The following is a 13,030-nucleotide window of genomic DNA, read 5'->3' as shown; positions in this document are numbered from 1 at the left end:
GGTGAGTGAGTGTAGCTTCCATATTTAAGTTAGCTCTACTCCACAAGAGCTAGCAATATGGTGCTATTGGTTCCACCTATCCCTTTGCCATCCACTTATATGGGCTTTTGAGATTTTCCTGGGATTTATTTGAATAACTTAATTGGGCCAAGCCCATAAATCCTAACATCCACAACGTCGGCTAAAATCAGCTAGCTGCTGCATTACCCGCGCCGCGCGCGCTCTCAAGAGCCTCCCCCTGCTGTCGGACGAATAATGAACGTGCCAACAGCCTCTCCCTCCATCACCGCCGACGACCGCCGTCCCGGTCCAGCAGCTGGCCTTCTCCGGCCCATCTCCGTGTGCTGCTGCATGCCGCGTGTCGCGTCGTCGTCTCATCGGCCGACGGCCACTGCGTCTGGGGCTGCGTCGTCTGATCATCATCTGCAATTCTGCATGCAAGTACGTACGTGCGTGTGTGCGTACGCCGAGGCCAAACATGCACGTCGAGTGCACACAACTGACGTACGCAACGCACCCGGTTACACTACACGCGTAAACGAACTGTATCCGATCAGTATCTCGCCGAGCTAGGACGACTGACAGCTAGTGCCGGCCGCCGGCGGCGGCTCATCAGATACGGTGACAGTACGTGCTCGTTGCAAGTTGCAGTGAGTCAGTGACACATCCACACAACACCGTCCGTACCTCAGCTAGCTCGCAGACAGCAGGATCGGTATGATGCATGCGCCGGCCGGACGCAGCTCCGCTGTACGTGTGTAGCTAGCTGAGCGTATACGTACACGACTAGAAAATAGCTCTAATACGGTTATACGTACAAATTTTTACTGATTTTTTCACCTACTACGTGCTAGTGAAAATAAATAGATGGAGCCAACTTAAGGACCGCATGTAAAAACATATTTCACTTACGGTTCACTTAACACAACCGCCACTGAAAATGAGCTATTTTCACTTACGGATGTATTAACACAGCCGCAAGTGAAAATCTTTGCCATTCCTGGTTCTGCCATTCTCATTCCCGTCGTCCCACATCGTGGCATTTCTCATTCCCATTCCCACACATGTGCGTCGCATTTCTCATCCCCACGCATGTGCGCCAATGTGTTCCGCGTACAGACCCGTGGCACGTGGCATTTCCCATTCCCAAACCTGTGTTCCGTGCATGTGACCAAATTTTACCAAAAAAGCTAGTTGTGTGGGATTAAAGCTCGTGCCCAACCAAGACTACACAGGATGTGTGCGCACTAGAACTTATAAACAGGTGTGTCCACAGTTTAGTGGCTGATGTGGTACTAATTTTAGCTTGCCAATACGAAGTGCACGCTTTCTGGGAGGCCCATCTGCTTGTTGTGGCCCAGACCAAGGCCCACTGTCGACGCAATCGCCCTAGGTCAGCGCCTCAGCGGACTCCCCCACCCCGCGCGCCGTCTCTCCTGTCTACACAGCACGATCTCCTCCTCCAGTTGTCCCGCTACCGCGTTCTCCACCCCTCCCCCCACCCCCGCTCGCCATCTCTCCCGTATGCACAACCTTCTTCTCTAGCTCTCCCTGCTACCACGTTCTACGCCCTCTCCCTCCAAACCGCCCCACTCCCTCCACTTCGATTGAGTGCCTCAATGATGAGGATAAATGTGGGCGCGACATATACAGAGCAGGTTGAGCTAGCAGACGCATGACAGACATAGTGCGTGGAAGAGAGCTCGCGTTCGTGGAAGAAGAGAGAGGGAACGAGGTCGGCGCCGCCATCGAGCCGACATAGGCGACAAGCAGCAGCCGTCGAGAGAGGGAACTATTAGAATAGATATGCAATGTATTCTATATCTATGTATATCCTGTACTCGAGTAACAACCTACCACTACTTTATTGGCTAGATATGCTTGCTTAGGAATAGATGAAGGTTGTTACTCAAGTATATCTGTTGTATAGCCTTGCGCACCGGGCGCCTATATAAACACGCACGCGGCCCCTAACAGGGTAAGACGCTTCACCTGCCCTCTGAATATTTACATGGTATTCGGAGCCACATAAACCCCCTACAGCAATCATGTCGAATTCCTCCTCCAATCCTCTCATTGCCCATCCAGTATCTGAGAAGCTTACCCGAGCAAATCATGCTATATGGGAAGCTCATGTTCGTGCAGCCATGCGTGGATGTCGCCTCATAGGCCATCTTACTGGTACCACACCAGTACCGGAGAAAGAGATCGCGGACGCTGGAGGCAAGACGACACCAAATCCGGCGTTCGAGGAGTGGGATGCTCAGGACCAACAGGTCCTCAGCTACCTGCATTCGTCTATCTCCAAGGAAATTCTAGTCCACGTCTCAAGATCTGAGACAGCAGCCGATGCGTGGAGAAAAATTCAGGCAGTGTTTGCCTCGCAGACCCGAGCCCGGGTTGTGAATCTCCGCATCGCTCTCTCGACGACCAAGAAGGGTAACATGAATGTTGCTGAATATTTTGCAAAAATGAAGGGGTATGCTGATGATATGGCAGCAGCAGGACGTCCTCTCGAAGACGATGAACTCGTCGAATACATCATTACTGGGTTGGACCGTGAGTTTACTTCGCTTGTTTCTGCCCTTGTTGCAAGGGTGGAGCCAATATCTGTTGAAGAATTATATTCTCAGATGCTAAGCTATGAAACAAGAATGGATTTAATCCAAGAAGGAGAGCAGTTTGGATCTGCTAACATTGCAGGACATTGGGGCGTTCTCGAGGACCAAGCCGTGGTCGTGGGCGTGCTCGGCCACCTGCTCGCGGCCACAGCAACGCTGCAGGTGTACCAGGCGGACATGACAACAGCGCAGGAACAGGGAGACAACGTGGCTACAGTAACCGACGCTCCAACCCAAGCAGTGAACCATGTCAAGTCTGCTTCAAGAAAGGACACACAGCTGTCAACTGTTGGCATCGATATGATGAAAATTACGTCCCTGAAGAACGCCACGCTGCTGCTGCGACAAGCTCTTACACAATAGACACAAACTGGTATACTGACAGCGGAGCTACTGATCATATTACCAGTGAGCTAGAGAAACTGTCCATCCGAGATAAATACAACGAGGAAGATCAGATCCACACCGCCAACGACAAAGGTATGAAAATCAGCCACATTGGTGATTCCTCTGTTAGCACCTCTAGTCGTAATCTTCATTTGAAAAATATTTTATATGTTCCTGAAGCCAAGAAAAATCTTGTTTCTGTCCATCGATTAACCACAGATAATTCTGCCTTCATAGAATTTCACCCATATTTTTTTTGATTAAGGATCAGGCAACTAGACGCACTCTCCTTAGAGGGCCATGTCGCCATGGACTGTACCCTCTTCCTCCATCACCATCAATAAAGCGTCATGCCTATGGAGTCAGTCGTCCATCGATCTCTCGGTGGCATGATCGTCTTGAACATCCTTCATCCACTACAGTTCAACGTATTGTTAGAAGTAATAAATTCCCTTGTTTAGATGAGTCTAATAATGAGTCTGTATGCGATGCTTGTCAGCAAGCAAAAGCACACCAGCTGCCATATCCTGTTTCATCTAGTAAGTCCAGCTCTCCTTTAGAGCTCATATTTTCTGATGTCTGGGGTCCTGCAATTGAGTCTGTAGGCAGAAAACAATATTATGTCAGCTTCATTGATGATTACAGCAAATTTACCTGGATTTACCTTATCAAACTGAAATCTGAGGTGTTCCAAAAATTTATTGAATTTCAACAACTTATTGAAAGGCAGTTTGATAGAAAAATCCACACCATTCAAACAGACTGGGGAGGAGAATATCAAAAGTTAAATCCATTTTTTACTAAAATTGGCATATCTCATTTGGTCTCCTGCCCTCATACGCACCAGCAAAATGGGGCAGCTGAACGAAAGCATCGACACATTGTCGAAGTTGGCCTCTCCTTACTATCTCATGCTTCTATGCCGCTAAAATTTTGGGATGAAGCTTTTCTATCGGCCACATATCTTATTAATAGACTACCTAGCCCGGTTATTAATAATCAAACTCCTATAGAACGTCTTTTTCACCAAAAGCCATATTATTCTTCCTTACGAATTTTTGGCTGTGCTTGTTGGCCTAATCTGCGCCCCTATAATACTCACAAACTCCAATTCAGATCAAAGCAGTGTGCTTTTCTTGGCTATAGTCCTCTTCACAAGGGTTTTAAATGTCTCGATATCTCTACTGGACGTGTTTACATCTCTAGAGATGCCATATTTGATGAGACTGTTTTCCCCTTCTCTACACTCCATTCTAATGCTGGGGCTAGATTACGATCTGAAGTTCTTTTGTTGCCATCTTTTACGACTAAAAAAGGTGCTGATAGATGTGATCCTGATGTCCCTGATTTTCTCCATGTTGATACTAACATGCCTAATAAGAATATTGCAGTACAACATCATTATGCAGGAGGTACTATTCACCGAAATGACAACTCTCTACCAACTGTTGCAAGCCTGCCACCAGGGGAGGGAGAATCACGTGATAACCACTCGCATGGGCATGGGTGCCAAGTAGCTACAGAGGGAGAATCGCATGGAGAATCTCATGATGACCACTCGCATGGGCATGGGCGCCAAGTAGCTACAGTACCTGCTACAGTAGCCGATCAGCATAGGGAGCCTGCCACTACTATTCACGCTACTATGACAGATGAACAGTTACCTGACGGATTCCATGCACCATCTCCTGAGCAACCTACAACATCTACTGAGGCGCGTGCACCTGCTTTGACCATACAAGAGGTGTCCGGGGAAGCAGCTGCTGAACCTGTTCAAGTGGCTGCTCCGCGTCCCTGTACAAGACTGAGGAGTGGCATTCGGAAGGAAAAAGTATACACTGATGGCACGATCAGGTATGGCTGCTTTACGTCCTCTGGTGAACCCAGTGTCTTGAGGAAGCACTTAGTAATTCCAACTAGAAAAATGCTATGGATCTGGAATACACTGCTCTCATAAATAATAAGACATGGCGGCTAGTTCCACCAACAAAAGGCACGAATGTAATAGGATGTAAATGGGTGTATAAAATTAAAAGAAAAGCGGATGGAAGCTTAGATAGATATAAAGCCCGACTAGTTGCAAAAGGTTTTAAACAACATTATGGTATAGATTATGAAGACACATTCAGTCCAGTCATTAAACCTACTACAATACGCATTATTTTGTCTGTTGCCATTTCTCGAGGATGGAGTCTTAGACAACTTGATGTTCAGAATGCCTTCCTTCATGGCTTTCTCGAAGAAGAAGTTTATATGCAGCAGCCACCAGGTTTTGAGGATCCATCCAAGAAAGATTATGTGTGTAAGCTTGACAAGGCTCTTTATGGGCTTAAACAAGCACCAAGAGCATGGTACTCTCGTCTTAGCTCAAAATTAATAAGTCTTGGCTTCTCACCATCAAAGGCTGATTCATCCTTATTCTTCTATAACAAGGGTAACACTATAATTTTTGTGCTTGTTTATGTTGATGATATAATTGTTGCAAGTTCTACAGAAGCAGCCACCGCAACATTGTTGAAAGACCTAGAGGAAGAATTTGCACTTAAAGATCTTGGTGACCTTCACTATTTCTTGGGAATAGAGGTAAACAAGGTACGTGATGGAGTTATTCTCACCCAAGACAAGTATGCTTCAGATTTATTGAAAAAGGTAGGGATGTCAGATTGCAAACCAGTCAGCTCGCCACTATCCACCAGTGAGAAGCTATCCTTGCATGATGGATCTTTACTAGGCAACAATGATGCAACTCAGTATAGGAGCATAGTTGGGGCCCTACAATATTTAACTCTCACTAGGCCTGACATTGCCTTCTCAGTTAATAAGGTATGTCAGTTTCTACATGCTCCTACAACTGTTCACTGGGCTGCAGTAAAAAGAATTCTCAGATATATCAAACAATGCACAAAAGTTAGGGCTGCATATACATAAGTCACCCTCAACCTTGGTAAGTGCCTTTTCGGATGCAGACTGGGCTGGTAGTATTGATGACATAAAATCAATGGGAGGCTTTGCAGTGTTTCTAGGTTCAAATCTCATTTCTTGGAGTGCTCGCAAACAACCCACAGTGTCTAGATCCAGCACTGAGTCAGAATATAAGGCTATTGCCAATGCAACAGCTGAAATTATGTGGGTACAAATCTTACTTAAAGAGCTAAATATTAACAGTCCGAGAATAGCTAAACTTTGGTGTGATAACCTGGGAGCAAAATATTTATCAGCTAATCCTGTCTTTCATGCTAGAACCAAGCATATTGAGGTGGATTATCATTTTGTAAGAGAGAGAGTTTTACAAAAGTTATTAGAAATAGATTTTTTCTCCTCCCAAGATCAAGTCGCAGATGGCTTCACCAAAGCATTATCGGTCAGACTACTGGAAAACTTCAAAGTCAATCTCAACCTAAAACAGTTATGATTGAGGGAGGCTATTAGAATAGATATGCAATGTATTCTATATCCATGTATATCCTGTACTCGAGTAACAACCTACCGCTACTTTATTGGCTAGATATGCTTGCTTAGTAATAGATGAAGGTTGTTACTCAAGTATATCTGTTGTATAGCCTTGCGCACCGGGCGCCTATATAAACACGCACGCGGCCCCTAACAGGGTAAGGCGCTTCACCTGCCCTCTGAATATTTACAGGAACTGCTTGTGGAAGGTATGCTCCTCTCCTCATTTCCTCTTGCTTGTGATTTTAGCCAATTTCTTGGCGACGTCAAAGTGTACGATTCAGATCTGTGAACTCCTGGATGGAAGTAATTGTTTCTCCTGTTATAACGGCCAACTTAGATGCGAACTTCTTTGTATTGTTCACCAATTTGCTCTTACCATATTACTCCTTGCATATCAGGTTGCACATACTGTAGTGCCGCTTTAAAGTAACAACAACTGTTAGTTAAGATTATACAGTTAGTAATAATAATTTTCTTTCAGGATCAATCAGGTAGATGCGCTAGTTTAAAGCTAATGTTCTCTTGTAACACTGACCTGAAATATTTTTAGTCATGACACATATTTCTTTTATTTCCACCAAGTGAACTAATTTAGATAAAGCTTGTGTTAAATGGTTAAATAATCCATACGTAGTTTAAAGCTTTCCTATCTTTTATTACTTTCCATCTCATCAACTGGTTTTCAGTTCGATGCTCCAAGTGTGTGTTGCATAATGCTTCTTTCATGTTGAAAAGTGTAGTTTGATCACACTATTAGATCTAGAACGCACTTGCTATATTAATTTAAAAAACAATTTTTAATCTGTCTCAACAATCATTAACACACATCAGTTTTTGCTGATCGAGCGAGAAAAGGAATGCACATCATAACGCTCCCATTTGGACTTATAGATCAATACATGGATGTTTTTTCTCTCTTTGTATGTGTGGGTGGGGATGAATTTTGGGCCTGCACCTATCTGGTTTATACATCCACCTGTTTTTAGGTTCTAGCCATATTAAGATAGCTTCAGACTTCACGTGTTATACTGATCCTGTATATTTAGACCACTTCATATATGTGCTCATATGCTCTACTAAGTATCTCAGCAAGTTACATTAGGCCACATGTTTTGCTTCAGTTAAGTTGCTTCGTATGCATACTCCTACCACTGTTTGTTTCCGTGAAACCAATATAACTTATCATTACTATTGAGTGGAGTCCTGTGCAGCTGCAATATATCAAGTTATCAAGTTTTGATGTGAGATTGCAATGTAGCAAAATTGAGTGGAGTACTATTCGGTTGCTATTAGTGAACTTTGTATTAATTTATCTATTCTATTCTTAAGCCTGAAAACTTTTCATGAAGATCATGAAAAAAGGATACCCACTTAAAAGCTTAGTACCTTGGACTGTTATTAAATTTTTTATTTCACTCAAGTTTCAATAAATATAACACCAACTCTCACTACTTCCCACAACGCACACACCACGCATCCCAGTGACCATTTGTAACCTGCGTATTTATTGGTTGTTGCTGAACCTGCATATAAGGGCATAGAATCTTTTTTGCAAAGCACCACAAAATGCATGCAAAATCGAAGTAGAGAGTATGGGACAAAGATTGTTATATGATCTAAATAAACAGAGAACTAGCATCCAATACTTTACACAACCAAGTGCAGTCCATGGTCTGAATTAAGGTGTTCTGCTGTGTCTTAATTATTGTGTACAAAGCTAATGACACATGATTATGGGACAAACGCATGACAGACCGAGTGCATGGAAGATAGCTCGTGTTTGTGGAAGAAGAGGTAGGGAACGAATTTGGCGAGGTCGACGCTGCCACCTAGCCGACACAGACAAGCAGCAACCGCTGAGAGAGGGAATTGCTTCAGGAAGGTGTGTTTTTTCTGTAAGGCCTGTTTTCTCTATTATCTGTAACATTGCGCAGTTCTCTTGCAATTAGTTGTTCATCAAACAATGCTGCCAGCTGCTTAACGCCCAGCCCCACAAACTTGGTTGTTCTTTGTGTGCAAAGTCTAAAAGTCTACAATACAACAAGTGTGGCTGACAGGCTGACACTATGCTCAAGTATTTTAACATAACCGCACAGACCACGCAATTGTACGAGCTTTAAATTGTATGATGTATCCCATCCCATGACTTTACTAACTAAGTCTCGTGTTAATTCTCAATATTTAGGCTCAGACAATCCATCAGTATGTAAAGCTGCATGGCTCCATAAACTGCTAACTGGAGGTGAAAGTTTGAGAAGACACTAAGATAACATTTTAGGAAGAAAACAGGAAGATGCAGTTTAACTAAGTTGATTTTAGGCTCAGACAATCCATCAGTTAGTAGTACATTTGCAAGGCTTTGACTGAATCAAACCCAGCAACAGGCTACATGTGAATGTCCCACATATAAAATTTTGGACTGTGCAACTGTATATACAACGAGTCAAAATTCCATGTTCGAATGCATTGTATCCCAGTATATGGTCTGACTGAAACTTGTGCTGGAGGGACATTTTCAGAGTATGATGACACGTCGCCGCACTATACGCCGCCTCACCGCGTCCACCCCCCTGGATGGTGCCTCGTGCCTCGTCTCGATCGGCGCGACCTTTTCATCCTTGCGCTTGTTGGTTTCGTGCTGCAGGGTGCTGGCGACGCAGCTCTTCTTCATGTTCCGGCCGCTCAGTGATAAGAGCAGACTGGGCCGCAAGATCGCCAGGTTCTCCTCCTCCTGTTGAATAATTCGCCTCCTTTGTTGTGTTCTGTCCCTGTCATGTCGTTCCCGCTGGATTCCAGGATCTTACATTCCGGGGGGTGCGCCGCGTGTGCAGGTTCATAAGCAAGTACGTCATTGAGTATTTTCCCGTCACTTTGCACGTGGAAGACTATGGCGCCTTTGATCCCAACAGAGCTTATGGTGAGCTCATCCTACTTTCTGGATGTTCGAATCTTCGTACCCAATCTTTTCAGTACTTTCCTATATCCGTATATATATATATATATACTGTAAGAATGAAAACTAGAAAAAACACAAAAGTTGGGGTGGGGATGGGGTGTCCAGTGTCCTAAACATATCCATTGGACTGATGATTTTTATTGTTGTGTTTTCAGTGTTCGGTTATGAGCCTCATTCTGTTTTGCCCATAGCTGTTGGGATCCTCGGGGACCTTGTTGGATTCATGCCGCTACCAAAGCTAAAGATTCTTGCAAGCAGTGTGGTGAGAGACTCCACCAATGTTAGCTTCCAAGAAGTACACATTGATATTCTTGTTTCGAATCACTTAGCGACCGAATAGTAGCTCTGTTCTCACCTGGTAGTTTATTTGGTTTTAGGTGTTCTACACCCCGTTCCTAAGGCAAATATGGACGTGGTTGGGGTTGGCTCCTGCGTCGAGAAAGAGTTTCTACTCCTACCTTGGAGCTGGTTATAGCTGTATTATAGTGCTAGGAGGTGTGCAGGAAATACTTTATATGGATCATGATTCAGAGGTTTGCTTTGTGATCTTGTGCTAGACTGCTTAGTGCTGAATGAAGGCATATCATATTGAATGGATAACAAACAATCCTTCCGATTGGTAGGTTTTGTTAAGATAGCTATTGAGATGGGTTGCCCTGTAGTCCCCGTTTTTGCTTTCGGACAGGTAACACCATTTCTTTTAGCTTGTGTTATGCTGTGTAACGACACCTTTACACTTAACTGTGGGTGCTGAAGCACGCAACTAATAAAAAGTTAACTGTTGAGATGGATACAATTTTTTGTAGCAAAGCTGTTTTTATCCCGATGTTATCTGTGCGGATCTATTTTGTATTTTTTATGCCTAACAATGTTTGTATGTTGAAATCATCCTTAGTTATTGGTTGTTCTTAGCTTCAAGATTATTTACATGCACCCGCTTAGATTTTTTGGTCTTGTTGAACTTCTTTCCTCACTGGGTCACTGGGATATCTTATCTATTCTCATGACAGTGAATGAGTTCTTTCTGTTGACCTCCCACAGTTCCTGACTTCCTGACATATCAGCCACTGTATTTTTAGTTGATTGACCGGCCTGATGGTGGATACTTGACTGCTGATTTACCAATGCCTCGGGGAGAAATTGTCATCGGAGGTCCAAATATAACTAAAGGCTATTTCAAGAATGAAGCTAAAACAAATGAAGTCTACAAGGTATGGTGTTCTCCTACCAATATATTCATAGATTGTTTCAGGCATTGAACTTTAACTTCTTCACACTTTCGCAGCAAGGAATCAAATACAGCGATTTCTCGAATTTGTGCCAGAAGCAAGAGGCTGTTAAAGAAGTGCTTGGATCTTTAGCAAAGGTTCATGTTTTATGTTCACCTGTCAGCATCTGTTTTCTTTACTGTGTTGGATCACCACACGTTCATACCTGACTTCCGCAGCAAGGAATCAAATACTGCTGATTTATTAGAAGTGGATTTGTATGAAAGAAAAGGGTTTAGCATCCATTGATCTTCCACTCATCCATGCTTTGATTTTTCCAGGAACGTATCATTATATTTTTGGCTTGATTCACTATTACAGATTCCGTTCTTCAGCATCACATACTAAGGAATTCCAGTGTGAATTAATCTGCAAAGTTCTTGCATTTCCAACAATCCATAGAGAAAGCCTGGCACGTGTTAGTGTGACATTCATACGTCTAACATCTGCAACAAACCCAATGCTGCGTGCTTCACCAGTGTGATGGCTACCATATGAAGAATTTGAGGCTCTAACAGTTGACAACAGCAAGATATCAACTTCACGACCTTGAAATCCATCAACAATATTTATTTCCATCTCGGCAACAATCTCAGGCCCAAAAGAGGAAGTGAACTTTGAACAGAGTATAGAGAGTTGGCTTTTGTATGGAGTAATGATTCCTATTTTCCTAGAGGTGAACTCCAATGGATATCTGTTCACAGAGAAAGTATATAGCCTTAGTTTCCTACACAATAATAAACATGGGCAGGTAGAGAGACAATACCCTCACCTGTTCTTTAGAAATGACAGTATTTCAATAGCTGCATCAGCTTCAAAATCATTACAGAGTGACTATGTAGCAGCATTTCTTCCACAATGTTCACGACCGTCAGCAATATCAAAAAACATGTATGGACCAAGACACTCATGAAAATGAAATGAAGCTGATTTATCAGCCACCTCCGCACCATCAAGCAGTTTATTTTTGTAGAAATGTAAAGATGGAAACGTGCTAATCTCTGGATGCATGTGATACTGCAGACATGTCAAAAGAAATAATCCACAAGGATTTAGCATAAAAGTTTAATGCTATTTCACATTTTGCATACATATCTAGCAAGATGGAAACTTACTAATCTCTGGATGCAGGCGATACTGCAGACAGGTCAAAAGAAATAATCCGTGGTGCAGTCCCCGAACTCCCTCCTGGACACCTGCACTACGTCGTAGAACTTTTTATGAATGAATAAAAGAGAAAGAAAATAGAAAAAAACAAAAAAAGAAGAAACCCGGGCGCCCCTTTTCCCCAGCCCAGCGCGCTGGCGCGACCCACAAACCTTCTCTCTTCCCCGGCCTGTCCATGTTCTTCACTGTTCCGACCAGGCCCGTATCCCGTTCACGGTGATCAGCTGATGTCGATTCTTCAGCCAACCCAAAGGGAGGTTCAAGATCATCCCATTCGTCGGCGGAAATTGCTGGTTGTCCGCGCGCACCAGGAACGGCTAACAGGCGATTTGCGGTGGCCACCGCCGTTTGGCAGTCGGTACGCGGGGCGCCGGGGTGTGGACACCGTGACAGTAGTGGTCACCGGCGTGGCTTCCCTTAGGAGGTGAGCTTGGAGCTCCTGATATTACGGAGGACATTTTATTCGCCAAGTAGTATAGTTGGCGAAACCCATTTATAGTATGTTAGAGGATTTTAAAACCAATCGATATCTCAACTGCGGTGCGGAGTCGCACGCTAAAACGGGCAGCAGCACGAGCTCGGATATAATATAGAGACTATAGAGTTGACCTGCACTAAATACATCATGTCCATTGGCGGCACATCTGTCAAGCCGTGAGATTGAAGCTCCTCCAGATCAGGAAGTCGCAACAGTAGTACTACAAGAGAATCGGGACACGTGCACGAACAGGCTGCATTTACAAGGAGACCCGAGGAAGAAGCTTCCCCTGCTCAGTGGCCAAAATGAACAGAGTGCTCACTGCCGACGACGACAAGCGATGGAATTGGGGGGCTAGCGCTTTGCTCACTGCCTTCGTGATGACCGTGCCCACGCTCGTCGTCATCCTCCTCGGCGGGAGCATTGCTGGCACGCCGCTGGTCTGGGTTAGGACAGCCATGGCCGGCTTTTTGGCAAGGTAACCAAGTTTTTCCTCAACGCATGCGCATGTTCGTTCACGGAAAGACTACTATATATAATTAATTTTTACTTCCCTGCATTTTGGGAAGCAGAGATTTTTTATACTCAGTTAGGTTTTACGAGTAGCTTTGGCCTTTGGGTTTGTATAGGGAAACACATTTTTTCGGTAAGACTTCGCTGATGAATGGTTCCTCATGAATGCTTCTTGCTAACTAATGAA

At 44.1% G+C, this 13,030-nt stretch overlaps 1 non-coding gene across 1 annotated transcript; it reads left to right on the top strand.

Moving 5' to 3' along the window:
* The first annotated feature begins 2,510 nt into the window (after positions 1 to 2,510).
* LOC111589419 (small nucleolar RNA Z247) lies at positions 2,511 to 2,649 on the top strand. The gene has a single exon (XR_004849844.1). It is a non-coding gene; the product is annotated as a small nucleolar RNA Z247 (small nucleolar RNA).
* The last annotated feature ends 10,381 nt before the right edge of the window (positions 2,650 to 13,030 follow it).

Source organism: Zea mays, chromosome 5, assembly GCF_902167145.1.
Source record: "Zea mays cultivar B73 chromosome 5, Zm-B73-REFERENCE-NAM-5.0, whole genome shotgun sequence".
In the NCBI taxonomy this organism is placed as follows: Eukaryota; Viridiplantae; Streptophyta; class Magnoliopsida; order Poales; family Poaceae; genus Zea; species Zea mays.
The sequence above is the reverse complement of the archived record's forward strand: the minus strand, read 5'-3'. Positions and strand labels throughout refer to the sequence as shown.